This window comes from Sorex fumeus, unplaced genomic scaffold (genome assembly GCF_029834395.1).
Source record: "Sorex fumeus unplaced genomic scaffold, SorFum_2.1 ptg000178l, whole genome shotgun sequence".
NCBI lineage: Eukaryota > Metazoa > Chordata > Mammalia > Eulipotyphla > Soricidae > Sorex > Sorex fumeus.
Genome location: NW_026606235.1, coordinates 1,457,403 through 1,473,780, shown reverse-complemented (window position 1 = coordinate 1,473,780; position 16,378 = coordinate 1,457,403). Strand labels below are relative to the sequence as shown.

General features: G+C 50.8%; 1 protein-coding gene and 1 pseudogene across 1 annotated transcript in view; both read left to right on the top strand.

Moving 5' to 3' along the window:
* SCRT2 (scratch family transcriptional repressor 2) overlaps positions 1-16,378 on the top strand; it is a 240,779-nt gene that overhangs the window by 201,691 nt on the left and 22,710 nt on the right. The window lies entirely within an intron of this gene.
* Positions 11,287-11,380, top strand: LOC130017199 (uncharacterized; annotated as a pseudogene).

Sequence of the window (16,378 nt, the reverse complement as noted above, 5' to 3'; positions counted from 1 at the left end):
TCCTATGCCCCCTGCAGGACAAGGGCTATGAGGCCTCCCCACCCCCACGCCCCCATCCTGCATCCTGCTCAGCTGACCACGCTGGCCACCCTCATCCCCCAGGCCCTGGAAACAGAAGTCTCCAATATAAATGCAAATTCACTGCAGCCCCAGTCAGGGCTGGCAGCTCCAACCAGAGCTGCAGGCTGGGGACAGGAGCTGACACTGGCCCAGAGGAGATAAGGGCTGCTAGGCCCAGGCCCCTCCCCCCAACACCCCCATCCCGGCCCTGGCCACTCCTCAGCCTGTCAGCTCTCCTGGCCCCCAGGGAGTCCCCAGCCCTTCTTCCTGGCTGCCCTGCAGGCCTGCGGCCTCCTCCCACTTCCCTGCAATCAGGAGGCTGGGACAATGGTACCCAGGCAGCCTGGAGAGGGCCAGGCGAGGCACCCCCACTCCACCAGACTCGAGTGCCCCTCCTCTTCAGCACCCCTTTCTGTGAACTGGAAACAAGCGCCCCTTCCTCCTCCTGCTGTGGCAGGATGCTAGAAGCCCTCGTATACCCCCCAAGCTGGTCCTGCTTTAGTCTCTTGGCAGGACCCATCTCCTCAGTGGGACTCGGCTTCCTCCGGGGCCACAGAAATGACCTATCATGGCCCAGTGTCCAAGAGTCTTGCAAACACCACAGCAACCGAGAACTGAGCCCTGAAGTCGCTCACTTCTCTCTCCCTCCAGCATTGCTTCTGCTTCTGCTTCTGGCAGGGACAGCTGGTTTCATCGGGGCAGACAAAGGTGCGCCAGGGTGAGCGCTGCAGCTCAAATCCTGTCCATCCCCGGCTCCACTTCTAGCGTCACCTCCTCAGAGAGGCCTCCCGGGGGTCTCGTGCACGTCCCCCAGCCCCCAGAAGCCACATCACGTGACAGCTCCTTTTCTTATGTCTAAGATTATCTCTTCGTTGTGACTTCCTCTCTCCGCTGTTCCTGATGGGAATTCAGCGTCTACAGGAGCAGGTGCTCGGCCTTAGGGGCCTGCAGAGACTTTGCTGGGGGAGGAGAAAGGCAAGTCACTGCCCTCGTGTTAGTAGATAGCAGGGTTTATCAGTGTTCATATTAAGTTTTCCCCAAAGCGGGCAATATTGCCATCCTGAAGGGGTGAGGCAGGGATAATTGAGGGGTGATGGAAGCGTTGGGTATAATGGGAGAGGGGGCCACTTTCTCTATGTTTGCTTTAAAAAATTAGATTTTCAGGGGCTGGAGAGAGTACAACAAGTAAGGAGCTTGCCTTGCATGTGGCTGACCTAGGTTCAATCCCCAGCACCCCATCTGGTCCCCAACCCAAGAGTTATCCCTATGCATAAAGTCATGAATAAGCCCTGAGCACTGGTGGGTATGGCCCAGAGAGAGAGAGAGAGAGAGAGAGAGAGAGAGAGAGAGAGAATGAAAGAAAGAAGAAAGGAAAAGAGAGAATGAAAGAGAGAAAGAAGGACGAAAGGAAGGAAGGAAGGAAGGAAGGAAGGAAGGAAGGAAGGAAGGAAGGAAGGGAGAGAGATAGAGAGAGGGAAGGTGGGAGGGAGGGAGAAAGAAGGAAGGTAGGAAAGAGAAAAAGAGGAGAGGAGAGGAGGGGTAGGGAGAGGAAGGGAGGAGAGGAGAGGAGGGAAGAGGAGAAGAGGGGAGGGGAGGAGAGGGGGAGGAAGGGGAGGGGAGAAGAAAGGAAAGGACAGGAGGGAGCCCAGGGAAGGAGTGGAGGGGAGGAGAGGAACGGAGAGGAGAGGGGAGGGGAGGAGAGGAGAGGGGAGAAGGCCGGCTTCCAGGGGCTGGAGAGATAGTAGGGCAGGTAAGAGCTGACCTTCTAAGCGCCCAATCCACATTGGATCCAGGTGCCACAAAACAAAACACAGAGCCAAGAGTAAGCCCTGAGCAGGGCTGGGCATGGCCCAAATCCTCTCAAATTAAAAAATAAATAAATAAATAAATAATAAAAGGTAGATTTCCAGAGGTTCTCTCCAAGGGGCAGCAGACTGGACCAGTTAGGGAACGTGGAATAAAGCCTTGGAGGAGACAGCTGAAGCGAGCACAGAGTAGCACACAGTGAGCTCTCGCGATAACTGACGCTGGGTACCGTCATCTCCAGAAATGGCCGGGGAATGGCTGGGGAAGTCCAGCTCCAGATGTCCAAGTCATTAATCCCAAACCCACCTTGGGGACCAAGTCCCCACCCATGGTTTACTCACCCAGTGGCCCTGGACCAATCAGTCTTTTTTTTTTTTTTTTTTTTATTGAATCACTGTGGGAAAGGTTACAAAGCTTTCAGGTTTAGGTCTCAGTCATGCAAATATCAAACACATTTCCCTTTACCAATACTTATTTTTTACCATGAAGAACCCCAATAAAACCCCACCCCCCACCCCTCCCCGTCCCTGTGAGGCAGATGAATTCTAGTTAACACTCTATCTGCTTTGATTAGATTCATTGTTTCAATAAAAGATTCACCACCATTATTTAGAGTTTACCCCCCCCCCCCCAAATCAGACATGCTGACAAAGCATTGTGAAGTGATTTGCTTTCTACAGCTGGGTTCAAGAATTAAATGTTGGTTTTGGATTTCTGCTATTTTACCTATTGACCCTGGAAGTATTTCTACTGAAAGTCAGATAGTTAAGAAATTGGTTTCTGTGTTCTGGAGTCGTGGCCGTGCTGGAGAGCCGCTCGCGGGGGGCAACCGGTGGCCTCGGTAGGGCGTGAAGGGCGGAGCGAAACGTCCCCCTTCCCATGAGGTTTTAGTCGCCCCCACACTCCCGGCTCATATCTGCTATCCACAAGGCTCCCATGTGGCCGCCATGGACCAATCAGTCTTTGGCTCTAAGGCTCCCCACCCCTCAACCGCCAGACTTCAGGGTGGTTCTGAGTGTCTGAGTGTCCAAGAACATTAGGAGGGAATTGTAAGCACTCCTGCTTACCTCACCACAGAATGTGCACACTACGTCCTCCAGAACTTTTCAGAGCCTTCTGCCTAGAATCCAGAGGCTCTACTCAGCCTTTTTTGGGGGGGAGGGACACACCCGGTGATGCACAGGGGTTACTCCTGACTCTGCACTCAGGAATTACCCCTCACAGTGCTCAGGGGACCATATGGGATGCTGGGAATTGAACCCATGGCATGCAAGGCCATCACCCTAGCCGCTGTGCGATGGCTCCAGCCCCCTCAACTCAGCCTTGTCTTAGGCCTTCTTCAAAGAAGGGGGTTTCGCTGAAGGCAGAGTTTCTCAAAGCCTAAACATCATCACCCCATCTCCCCCACCCCTGCCTTCTCTAGGTACATCCTGTCTGTATTTCAAATAACCGATTGGATACATTTCTTTCAATTCCTTTATTGTGAGGGGAAAAAATGAGGCCAATTCATGCTAATGGGAAATTTTATACCACTGCCACAAGCAAACATTCACATTGGTCAGTTTAAAATGAGGATCTACGGGTGCCAAAGCGACAATACAGTGGACAGGGCCATTCAATCCCTGCACCCCATATGGTTCCCTCAAGTCCGCCAGGAGTGATTCCTGAGTGCAGAGCCTAAGCATCGCCGGGTGTGGCTCAAAACAAGAGAGAAAGCGAAAAAGCAAGCAAGTGGGAGAGAGGGAGAGAGAGAGAGAGATGAAAGAAAGAAAGAAAGAAAGAAAGAAAGAAAGAAAGAAAGAAAGAAAAAAAGAAAGAAAGAAAGAAAGAAAGAAAGAAAGAAAGAAAGAAAGAAAGAAAGAAAGAAGAAAGAAAGGAAGGAAAAGAGAGAAGGAAGGAAGGAAGGAAGGAAGGAAGGAAGGAAGGAAGGAAGGAAGGGAGAGTGAAAGAGAGAAAGAAGGAAGAAAGAAAGAGAGAGAAGAGAGAGGGGCATCTTGTCTGGGTGAAAGCTGGGAGAGTCTTTATCTGTTAGCTGTGCACACAGCCATGTGCACCTGCTAAGTGCTCCCATCCAACATGCACTGACCAGGATCCCTACCCCACTGCTTTGCTGATTCCAGGCCCTGGGGAAGGACAATTCCATGCAATAGCTGCTGTTTCTGGGACAGCAATCCAAAGGAGATCTCTGGCAAACTTGACCAGATGTACCAGAAACCTTTCACTGGATGGGCAATTTCTCTCCAGGGCCTCATCTGAAAGAAGTCATCATGGATGTGGCCCACGAGAGCTGCAGAATGTTCTCGGCAGCGTGGGTGATAGTAGTGAGAAGTGGAAAACCACTTAAAGGCTCATCAATAGGAGATCCAGTAATAGGATTTTGTCGGCAGTGGAAAACTAGCCAACCACTTACCTACGGTGCAGTGAAGCACTTAGCTATGGAACACAGATCCATGTCGTGGGGGGGTGGGGCAGGGGGGAGGTGGAAACACGCCTGGTGCTGGTAGTGCTCAGCACTGACTTTTGGCTCTGTACTCAGGGATCACTCCTGGGGGACTCAGGGAACCGCACAGGATATGCCGGGAATAGAACCTGAGTCAGCCACATGCAAGGCAAGTACCCTACCACTGACTGTACCATTTATTTCTCCAGCCCCTGTAAAACACTTTTAATTAGAGAAATTTAAGGAGGAGGAGAGAGAGAAGGTGGGGGGGGGGTAGGGAGGGAGAGAGAGAAAGGTATTTAAGGGAGAACAAGGGCTTGTCCAGCAGGGGAAAAAGCTGAGAGGAGGGGCTGGAGCAATAGAGCAGTGGGGGAGGGAGGGCGGTGTTTATCTTGCACGCGGCAGACCTGGGTTCGATCCTCGGAATCCCATGATGGTCCCCTGAGCACTGCCAGGAGTAATTCCTGAGTACAGAGCCAGAAGTCACCCCTGAGCATCCCCGGTGTGACCCAAAAAGAAAAAAAAAAGTTGAGACGATACATCTCGGATTGAGATGCAGGAGACTCCCAGAACAGAGAAGGCTCCTAATGTGAAAACAAAAAAGGAATGACACAGCCTAGGTTGAGCGATGGGCATTTTTTCAAAACACTGGTGCAAGAGAAATATGCAATGGTATATTCAAGTTGGGGAGAACTTATTAAATTTTGGACCACATCCAGCGATGTTCAGGGGTTACTCCTGGCTCTGCATTCAAGGTTCACTCCTGGCGGGACTCAGGACACTGAGGATTAAACCCAGATCAGCCAAGGGCCTTGCATCGAGTTCAAATTGGCGGGATTGAAAAGCTATTTTTTAAAAGATATTGGCAGGACTGAGCTTTTCACTCACCCTCTGCCCTCCGGCTCCTGATAAATTCTTTACCCATTTCTCTGGGTGACACTTGCCCCAGAGGCAGGTTTTAACTCTCCCACGCTGCAGGCTGGGACCCAGCTCCTTGGGCTGCCTCTGCCGGAGCCGGAAGCCACCCTCATCATCTGAGTGGGGTAAACTAGTGCTTCTGTGACCTCCTGGGGACCCCCATGTTATGAGAAGAGACGGCAGGGTCTGCGACACGACCAGTTCATAAAAGACAATTCATCCAAGTAACAGATTGCTCTGCGACAATACAAAAGAATGAACCGCTCCATATGGATCCATCCAAGAATCTCCAGGATGCAAGACCACAGGGGAAAAGAGGGCAGAACAGCCACCATTGCAGGGAGGGGGGAAACTCCGGTGGGGTGGGGGGCTGGGGAGTCTATGTAAACCTACTCACTTAAATATGCAGAAAATACCTCTGAGCTAGGGTAGTAGTCTTAGCTGCAGGCAGATGGCGGACCCGAACCCAGGGGCAGAAAAGAGGTTTCTTTGCATCCTCTCCTGGATCTCTCTCTCTCTCTCTCTCTCTCTCTCTCTCTCTCTCTCTCTCTCTCTCTCTCTCTCTTTTTCTCTCTCTCTCTCTTCCCCTGGAACCATTTTTGGCAATGCTGGGGGCTGCTCCCACCTCCAGGCTAGAGCGTGGTTCTGGGTAGTGCTTCTGGGGACCTCCCCAAGGCAAAGCCCACGCTCAGCCCCTGGAGCGCTCTCTGTCTCAGAAATATTTGCATTTCGTAGACTGCGTTGGGTACTATGGTAAAATAAACTTCCAGGGACTTTAGAAATGGAAACAAAGTGGGTCATGTCGAATAGAATACACTGTAACTATTCTGAGAGTTGAATGAAGAATTACTGATCACTAGAGGACACAGTGCTACCTTCTCCACACAGCATATGGTTAAGCGTTAGGTTCTTTGTTTGGGGCCGGTGGTACTCAGGGTTTACTCCTGGCTCTGTCCTTGGGGGACCATATGCAGTGCCAGAGATAGAGCCTGGGTTGGGTGAGTGGAAGGCGCATGCCTGCTGTACCATCTCTCTAGCCCGCAGCTTTTTTGTTTTTTCTTTGAGTGGGGGCATACGATGATATATATGCTCACAGGTTGCTCCTAGCTCTGTACTCAGGGATTACTCCTGGTGGGATTCAGGGGACCATATGGGATGCCAGGGACTGAACCCGGGTCAGCCACATGCAAACTAAGCGCCTGCCAGCTGTACTATGGCTCCAGCCTGTTTGTTTTCTAGTTAACTTTTGTAGACTTCCTATTTTTTTCCTTACAGATCCTGTGACTTCCTGGGCACGGGGCCTGAAGGCACAAATGCATGAACCAGCCAGGTCCTTCTGCAGCCAGGATCAGTACCCCATGATTCTCCAAGGGTTATTCTCAGGTATGCCCTCTGGCATGAAACTGCCTACCGGGGGACCAAAGGGACGGCCCAAAGGGCTAGTGTAGAGAGTATGTTTCGCATGCAGAAGCTCCAGGTTCAGTCCCTGGCACCTCCTGGTTCCCTGAGCATCATTAAGAAGTAGCCCCCACGCACAGTCAAATATAAAAATAAAAAATAAATACACAGGGGCTGGAGTGATGGCACAGCGGGTAGGGCGTTTGCCTTGTACGCGGCCGACCCGGGTTCGATTCCCAGCATTCCATGTGGTCCCCTGAGCACTGCCAGGAGTAATTCCTGAGTACAGAGCCAGGAGTAACCCCTGTGCATGGCTGGGTGTGACCCCCCCAAAAAAGCAAAATAAATAAATACACAATGGTTTAAAAAATGATCAACGGCCTATTGGGTCCCACCCCAGGGCTGCTCTTTTGCAGAGGAAGACGACAGGAGAAACGGGTCAACTCCTTCTGCTCTTCAAAATGTATACGTGGGGCCGGAGCAAGTGTACAGTGAATAGGGTATTTGTCTTGCATGAAGCAACAAGGGTTCCATCCTCAGCACCCCATATGGTCCCCCGAGTACCGCCAGGAGTAATTCCTGAGTGCAGAGCCAGGAGTAACCCCTGAGCATCGCCCAGTGTGACCCCAACAAGCCACAGAAGGAAAAAACATACATGGGTGCTTTCAGAGCCTCTGTGTGCTACCGGGGCCTGTGTTGCATGGCATGTGCCCTGACCGAGGACGCTCAGACACCTCAGCCCCTGCTCGCTCCTTTCTGCCACAACAGCACATCCTCCACCGCGGGAAACAGAATTCTAAGAGGGCCTCCAAGGTCTCCAGTTCCTTTTCCTCCCTGGCCAGCTTTCCTGGCCAGCTTCCCTTTGACTTGGAGACATGAAAATTACCTGGGTGAGGGGCCATACTACAACAGGTAGGGTGTTTGCCTTGCACTCAAGTGACTTGTGTTCCATCCTCAGCATCCTGTACGGTCTCATGAGCACTTCCAGGAGTGCAGAGCTAGGAGTGAGACCTGAGCATCACCAGATGTGGTCCCAAAGCAAGAAAGCGAGAAAAGAAGGAAGGAAGGAAGGAAGGAAGGAAGGAAGGAAGGAAGGAAGGAAGGAAGGGAGGGAGGGAGGAGGAAGGGAGAAAAGGAAGGAGGGAGGGAGGGAAGGAGGGAGAGAGAGAGAGAAAAAAAGAGAAAGAGAGAAGGAAAGAAAGAAGGGAAGGAAGGAAGGAAGGAAGGAAGGAAGGAAGGAAGGGAGAGAAAGAAAGAGAGAAGGAAAGAAAGAGAAAGGAAAGAAAGAAAGAAAGAAAGAAAGAAAGAAAGAAAGAAAGAAAGAAGAGAGAGAAAGATAGAGAAAGAGGAAGGGAGGGAGGAGGGAGGGAGGGGGAGGGAAGGAAAGAGGGAGAGAGAGAAAAAGAGAGAAAGAAAGAAAGAAAGAAAGAAAGAAAGAAAGGAAGAAGGAAAAAGAAAGGAAGGAAGGAAGGAAGGAAGGAAGGAAGGAAGGAAGGAAGGAAGGAAGAGAAAGAAGAAAAGAGAAAGAAAGAGAAAAAGAGAGAAGAAAGGAAGGAAGGAAGGAAGGAAGGAAGGAAGGAAGGAAGAAAGAAAGAAAGAAAGAAAGAAAGAAAGAAAGAAAGAAAGAAAGAGAGGGAAAATTGCCTGATCAAATCACATGAGCCCACCACACACATCACACACACACGCGGCTTTCTCTGGTGCTCACAGCAGGGGAAGTTACAGATCTGCTGCCTGAGATTCTCTCACAGGTGGAGAAGGGTCAAGCCTCAAGGAAAGCAAAGGGCTCTGGGAGCCGACAGCAGGTAAGGCCAGTGCTGTGAGCACAAGCGCAAACTGTGCTGGCCTCGAGAAGCCGGGCAGGAGCCAGCCGGCCCCCTCACTTTAGACTTGAAAACTTCTAACTAGATCTTAGACTTAAGATACCCCTAATCCAAGAGCCCAGAAACTCACGGAATTGTGAGCTAATGGAGCTGATTGTTTTGTTTGGGGTTTAGAGGTTTGAATTTTTGTGAGGAATTCTTTTTTGTTGGTTTGTTTGGCGGGAGTTACTTTTTTGGACCACACCCTGCTATACTCTCCTTGCAGTGCTCAGGGATCAGTCCTGGCAGTGCTCAGGGGACCATATGCAGTGCCGGAGATCAAACCTAGGATGACCATATGTAGGTCAATGTGTTAACCTCTGTGGAATCTCTGTTTTAAGGTACCACATTCATGCTCATCTGTTACCTGAAAACAAAAACAATCCTTACGCCAAGCTGAGTCCACACTGGGAATTTTCCCTGATGGATGGATCCTTCTGCCTGGAAAGCTGCTCCTCCCCAACCCCCTCTTCAAATATCTTTAGGACTCACCCCCTCCCTTCTCCTACGTGTATGCTCAGAGGTTCCTGCCCAAAGAGGACCTGACTCTAATAGCCCCAGCCCTCCCCTCACTATTCCCTGGCCTATATTGCTTTTCTGCATATCACTTAACACTGCAGCACGGTAGCACTGTCCTCCCGCTGTTCATCGATTTGCTCAAGCAGGCAAATCATTACTGGGTAACATCTCCATTGTGAGACTTGATGTTTTCTGGTTTTGGCATATCGAATATGCCACGGGGAGCTTGCCAGGCTCTGCCATGTAGGTGGGATACTCTCGGTAGCTTGCCGGGCTCTCCAAGAGGGATGGAGGAATCAAACCTGTGTCGGCCGCGAACAAGGCAAACGCCCTACCTGCTGTGCTGTTGCTCCAGCCCGATATTATTTGGTTTTGCTTTCAACTTTTAAAAATTAGGTGGAGGGGGGCTGGAGCGATAGCACAGCAGGCAGGGCGTTTGCCTTGCATGCAGCCAACCCGAGTTCGATTCCCAGCATCCCATATAGTACCCTGAGCACTGCCAGGAGTAACTCCTGAGTGCAAAGCCAGGAGTAACCCCTGTGCATCGCCAGGTGTGACCCAAAAACCAAAAATAAATAAATAAATAAATAAAAATTAGGTGGAGGGGCTGGAGCATTAGCACAGCGGGTAGGGTGTTTGCCTTGCACGCAGCCGACCCGGGTTCGATTCCCAGCATCCCATATGGTCCTCTGAGCACCGCCAGGAGTAATTCCTGAGTGCAGAGCCAGGAATAACCCCTGTGCATCGCCAGGTGCGACCCAAAAAGCAAAAAAAAAAAAATTAAAATAAAAAAATTAGATGGAGGGGTCTGGCCACATTCAGGGTTCACTCCTGGCTCTGTGCTCAGGGGACCGTATGTAGTGCTGGGGACAGAACCCAGGTAGGCTGAGTACCAGACAGGTGAGCTATCATGACCTAGTTTACCATCTCTTTGGCCCTCAACAACTTTAAGAAAAAAGCTTTTATTTTAAAATAATATTAAACTTCCAGAAGAGTTGAGGGTGGGGGTGATTTGTACAACAAATTCCCTTATGGCCTTCATCCAGAATTCTCAAATGCTGACATTTAGAGACATTTGCTTCCTTCTTTTCTCTTTGCATAGAGACCATTTTTTCTGAACTATTTGAGAGTCTGTTGCTCAATTCCCCGTTATTTCCAAATGCCTTACAAATAGCATCGTTCTTCTATGTAATCACCACACAGGCACCCAAATCAGGAAATTGGCATTGACAATACCATCAAAACTTTAGACCACCCCCTACCAAGCCCGTCAAATATCGTCCCGGGGATAATATGCCCTTTACAAAGAATGCGAAGATCAATCCAGAAATTGCACTGTCGTGTCTCATTGTCTTATTTCTCTGCTCTGCTCTGATCCAGAACAATCCCTTCGTTTTCCCTCGCCTTTCATTATCTTGACACGTACCAAGATCACAAGCTGGCTGTTTTGTAGGTCTCCATGGGACTTTCTTCAATGGCTTCATGATTCCATCTAGGGTTTGCCTCTTTGACACAAACCCAGTCAGGACTGAGCCCCGAGCCTGCTTCCAGATGATGCTACCTTAGCTCAGGTGAGCTAACAGCGGCCTCGTTCCTTTCCGTAAAGCTCTCCTGTCCTTTGCAGGGAAAGCATTTCTGGAGGCACACTCTCGAAGGCTGGGAAGCGGCACCGTGGGGGAGCTGTGCTTGTGGGAGTCCTTCTGTTTGCTTCTCAGTACTACCCAAAATAAAAGCCAGAACATATTTTTAATTATTATTATTATTTATTTTTTCTTTTTTGGGGTTACACCCAGCAATGCATAGGGGTTACTCCTGGCTCTGAACTCAGGAATCACTCCTGGCAGTGTTAAGGGGACCATATGGGATGCCGGGAATCGAACCCCGGTCGGGCGATGCAAGGCTAATGCCCTACCCGTTGTGCTATCGCTACAGCCCCAGAATATATTTTTATCATGCAATGGTTTTCATTTTAGTATTCAGTTATGAGTTTTGGTGGAATTAATTACTATTATATTCTTTTTCCCATTTATTATTGGACTCTCTACAATAAAAATGAACTTTCTCTTCCTCTCTGTCTATTTAGATATGTGTTTCTGAGAGGATAGTTGATACTTGTTGATCATTGGATAAGTGATGTCAACGTGGAGTCATTGAAATCCATTTTTATCTTTTACTCAGCTTTTATTCAATGGCTTATAATTTGTTGTTGTCACAATTAATTTTTTTGGTGGTGGGCACACCCAGTGATGCTCAGGGCTTATTCCTGCTTAAGAATCTCTCCTGGTGCTCACTTCGGCAGCACATATACTAAAATTGAAACGATACAGAGAAGATTTGTATGACCGAGACTTAAACCTGAAAGCTTAGTAACTTTTCCTACAGTGATTCTATAAATAAATATAAGACGAAAAATAAATAAATAAATAAATAAAACTATATATATAAAAAAAAAGTAAGGTGGAGTTCATGCCCAATTCAATCAGCTAATCAGTGGCTGAATAAATAGCAGTACTCCTACATGTAAAAAAAAAAAAAAGAATCTCTCCTGGCAGGGCTCTGGGAACCATACAGGGTGCCGAAGATCAAACCTGGGCCAGCTGCTTGCAAGACAAGTACCCCAGCCCCAGTCACAATTTATTTTGATCCTCAAATTATCTCCGGTGTGATCAGTGTCACTTTGCTCCTCTGACACGTCAGTCCTCAGCACTGCTTAAGAACTTTTTTTTTTCTTTTCGTGTCACACCCAGCGATGCACAGGGGTTACTTCTGGCTCGTGCACTCAGGAATTACTTCTGGCGGTGCTCAGGGGACCATATGGGATGCTGGGAATTGAACCCGGGTCGGCCGTGTGCAAGGCGCTTCACAGCTACCCGCTGTGTTATCGCTCCAGCCCCTGCTTAAGTGCTTCTACTTGGTGGTCTGAGAGGTGCCGGGCTTACCAGATGCTTGCCCCTGCCCCAGCAATCAGGAGCCCGGAGGATCCCTCCTCCTCTCAGTGAGGATGAGAACAGTCTAGAAAAACTGAGGTCTGGGTGCTGGTGTACTCAGTGCTACACGGGTTCTCTCTGTGGACAGAGCTGCTAAGACCTATTACCTGTACGTATGGCCCATTGAGATTCGCATCTATGCTGATCTGGGTATGTCCAAAGCCTTGTGTTTACACTTAGCTCTGCAAGCCCAACCCAACCCCCCGGGGCCTTTCCTGGCATTCCCCTCTTTCAGACGCCTCATTCTTCCATGTGCTCGGGCAGGGCCCAGAGCTCCTTGTTCAGAGCGAGGTCAGCTCAATCCTCTGTGACACTGCGCCTTGTCCTTGCTCAGTGGCCGTCCCAGGTCCCACCCATCACCTCCAACAAAACTGTTGGACAGGAAAGGGAGGGGAGGGAATTGTGCTAATATTGGGTTTGAGACACCAGTACGTTCACTTGGTGCCTCTCGTGCCAACCTCCATCCTCTCTACTAACAACAAGTATTCTTAGTTTTTTACAAAAGCAAGCTGATGTGGAAATACTTTGGGGATGCAGGGGATAGCCTAGGGGCCACGGCACCTGCCTGATACACATGAGGCTATGCATATGATCCCAAGGGCAGAGGCACGTGCATCAAGTACAGCCCCAGGGACTCTAATGTCAGGGACCCTCAGATCATGTGGACTATCTGGTGCACTCTAGCTCAGTGTTCAGTAACCCAACCACACTAAAGTGACCACATTCTTTTTTTGGGGGGGGGGGGTCACACTTGGTGATGCACAGGGGTTACTCCGGGTTCTGCACTCAGGAATTACCCCTGGCGGTGCTCAGGGGACCATATGGGATGCTGGGAATCGAACCCGGGTTAACCGTGTGCAAGGCAAATACCCTACCTGCTGTGCTATCACTTCAGCCCCCTAAAGTGACCACATTCTGTGTGTATGCAAATACAGACCATTACAACAGCACCCAAGCACGGAAGAGGAAACCAAGCCAATGTGATTCCTTCCACTTTCAGCCCACAAAGCATTTCTCATATTCCTTCCTTACCTGCCGCTAGATCTTGCAGAGATCTTCAAAGGCTCGTCCCTTTTCGTGACTGCATACTATTCCTGGACATATTTTCTTCTTCCATTGGTTCGTGGAGAACAGACAGATTGTGCCGACCATTCCGTGAGGTCAGACAAGACTGCAATAAATAACCCTGACTTCTTTCATTTCCCAGGTGTCCGGGCACACCCCTCACACATGCTGGCATAGGTGTGAACGTCTGTGTATGTGTCTAATGAGTGAGTGTTAGTCTCACTGCTGGGAATGGCAACGCCAGGAGGAAAGGGGGCTTTCCCGTTTTCTTTGTTGTGGTCTGCCCGTGCCGGGTTGGGTGGGAGGGTGGGCCTGGACGTGGTAGGCTGTCACTGGCTATTTTGCACGATACGTGCTGACTGGTGCTCTCTGATGGGTGGAGACAGCATCAAGCTTTAGGGAGTACCCACTCTTTCCCAGGACTCCGCCCCCTCCTGCCGATCCTCCAGACTCCTCACGAGGAGGAGGAGGAGGAGGAGGAGGAGGAGGAGGAGGAGGAGGAGGAGGCCCAAAGAAGGAACACAGCCCACCTGGAGCCCAGCCCCTCTTCCCACCGACTCCCTCCCCTCCGCTCATTCGGGTCTCTTCTCCCCGCTGAGACCCCCCCCCCCCCCCCCCCCCCCGCCTCCAGCCCCGGGGGGCCCCTCACCTGGCTCCTGGTGCTTCCCAGGTCCTGTCTGCTTCTTCCCAGCCACGGGCGCCGGCTCTCCACCTTCAGCCACCCCGGCGGGACCGGACCCAGGAGAGGAGCTGTCATTTCCATACAGCTGTCCCCGGGAGCCGGGCCCTGCACGAGCCCCCCCATTTCCCCCTAAAAAGGCTGAATTGTATTGGCCATTTGGGGGGCAACTCTGCGCCCAGGCCGGCCGCCTGAGCAGGGCCGGGCCACGCTATTATCCTACATTATCTCACTCCCCTGCTCCTGAAAAGAACCAGTGACTGCTCGGGGGCCCCTCGGCCCTCCCCTGCCCGCTCCTGTCTTTTACACTTAATTACCTCACTCATTACCCCGAAGCCTGCAGAGGCTGCACCACAACTGGGGCGTGAGTAATCCCCACACCGCACACCCCGCCGGCCGGCCGGGCACAAGCAGCAAATTGCTCACACAGCCCATAAATAAAGGCACAGGCCCGGCTCCGTTTGCTCGGCCCAGGGGCCTGCGTGCAGGGTCCGGCAATGCTCTGCGCTCGGCCCAGCTCCCCTGCTGGCCTCTGCCCGGCCTGGTGAGTTGGTATTCACCTTCCCATCCCATGCAGTGACCTTGGTCTTCACCTCCCCATCCCATGCAGTGACCTTGAACTTCCCCAGGCGATGGGAGTCACAGTTGAGTGCCACCAACAGATGGGGCAGTGGAGGCCCCATGGTCTACCCTCCCCACAGCGGGCCACTGTCCAGTCTGTCTTCTAAGCTTCCTGTGTGACTCCTTTGATCATCTCCCACCTCTCCCACCACCCCCACCCAACTCAATGCTCTGCCTCTCTGGGCCTTCTTGACTCTCCCTCGATTCTATACCTACTGTTTTGCTTCCAGGGCTTTCTTCCTTAGCACCCAGGGACCTACTAAGTCTTAACTTATTTGAGACGTCACCTCCTCGGAGGGGCTTCCAGGACTCCTCTTTGCTGGGGGAACTGCATCCGTGGGCCAGTGCCATTTGAAGGCAGGACTGGGTCTGATCTCTCCCCGTCTGCCAGATGCCCAGCCCAGGCAGGTCCCAGCACATCATCACAGTGAGGAGGCCCTAAAGTGAATGTGAGTGAGTGAATGAAGGAAGGAAGGAAGGAATGAAAACTAAAGGAAGGTGGTAGGCCTTGCATGTTGAAAAAGCAGGACAAAGGAATTGAAGTCCCAGTTTCCCTTATTTTCCCTTCTGTGCTCCGGACTCCTGGAGGCCAAGGCTGTGAGTTCATTAAGGGGGGTTTGATCTGAGATGCTCTATGATTAGAACTTCCATCCGAGAGGCAACAATACAGCCGGCAGGAACTTTGCCTTATATGTGACCAATCTGGGTTCAATTCCTGGCACAATGGTTCCCTGAGCCCCATCGGGAGTGATCCCTGAGCACAGAGCCCGGAGTATACTCTAAGCATTGCTGAATATCTCCCCCACCCCCCACCAACACCAAAAAAACAATTGACTTCCTTCCAGCCTCAAGCTTCTTCCCTTGTCTCATGCTACAACACAGCAACCTCTAACAGCTCTTGAGCGATAACCCAGCCACAAATTCTCCAGCACAACCTCGCCTCCAGCAACTAAAAGGCTTTCACTCTACCCATGTCTCAGGCAGCTGGTGATGATGCGAGGGCTTCTCCTAAGGGTGGGCTGGACTCCATCCCACCCTCTGCTCTCTGCCCAGATCAGGGACTCAGAGAGACCTTGAGAAGAGGTCAAAGGAGTCCCGGAAACCCACCGAGGGGACACCTGTAACCTCAGCGTTCCTGCAGCCCCAGTGAGGCTATCTGATGACGCCCGAGCTCCTGACTCAAATGGTGCTTTTAAGTCTCTCAAATAGAATAGATATGGCAAAGGCAACCACATGACAAAGGAAACCAATTATGCTAAAAACGGCTATCAAAATATTCAAAACATATTTGCACCACAGCAATACACGGGCTTCTTTGTCACGTATTATATAACACAAGATTCAACACGTGACTGTTATGATTTTCAAATCAAGATCCATATAAATAAAATTTCAAGATAACTGGGAATATCTGTAAGGCGCTAAGAAAATATCTGTGATTGGGGCTGGAGCAATAATAGCACAGCGGGTAGGGCATTTGCCTTGCATGTGGTCAACCCGGGTTTGATTCCCAGCATCCCACATGGTCCCCTGAGCACCTCCAGGAGTAATTCCTGAGTGCAGAACCAGGAGTAACCCCTGTGCATCACCGGGTGTAACCCAAAAAGCAACGAAAAAAAATCTGTGATTGCTTTCAGTGACAAAACCTTAGCCCTGATGATACCACTGTCCTCTGGGGTCTGTATCAGAGACGGGGGCCATATTGGGGCCACACCTGGCAGTGCTGGGGTTCCCCCAAGCTCTGTGCTCTGAGGGTTGCTCCCAGCAGTGCTCAGGGAGCTATACAGTGGCTGGGGATGAACCCTGAACCTGTTCCTTGCAGAACTCAGTCCCTGAGTCATCACTCTAGCTCCCATCACCTGCATTTGGCATGGAAGGAAGGACAACTTCAGAGAGAGAGGAGATAAGTTAAAGCTCAAATACTTTGGGGGGCTGGAGAAAGAGTACAGCAGGTAGGGCAGTCACGAGGCATCCCATACGGTTCCCTGAGCACCACCAGGAATAATTCCTGAGTGCAGAGCTA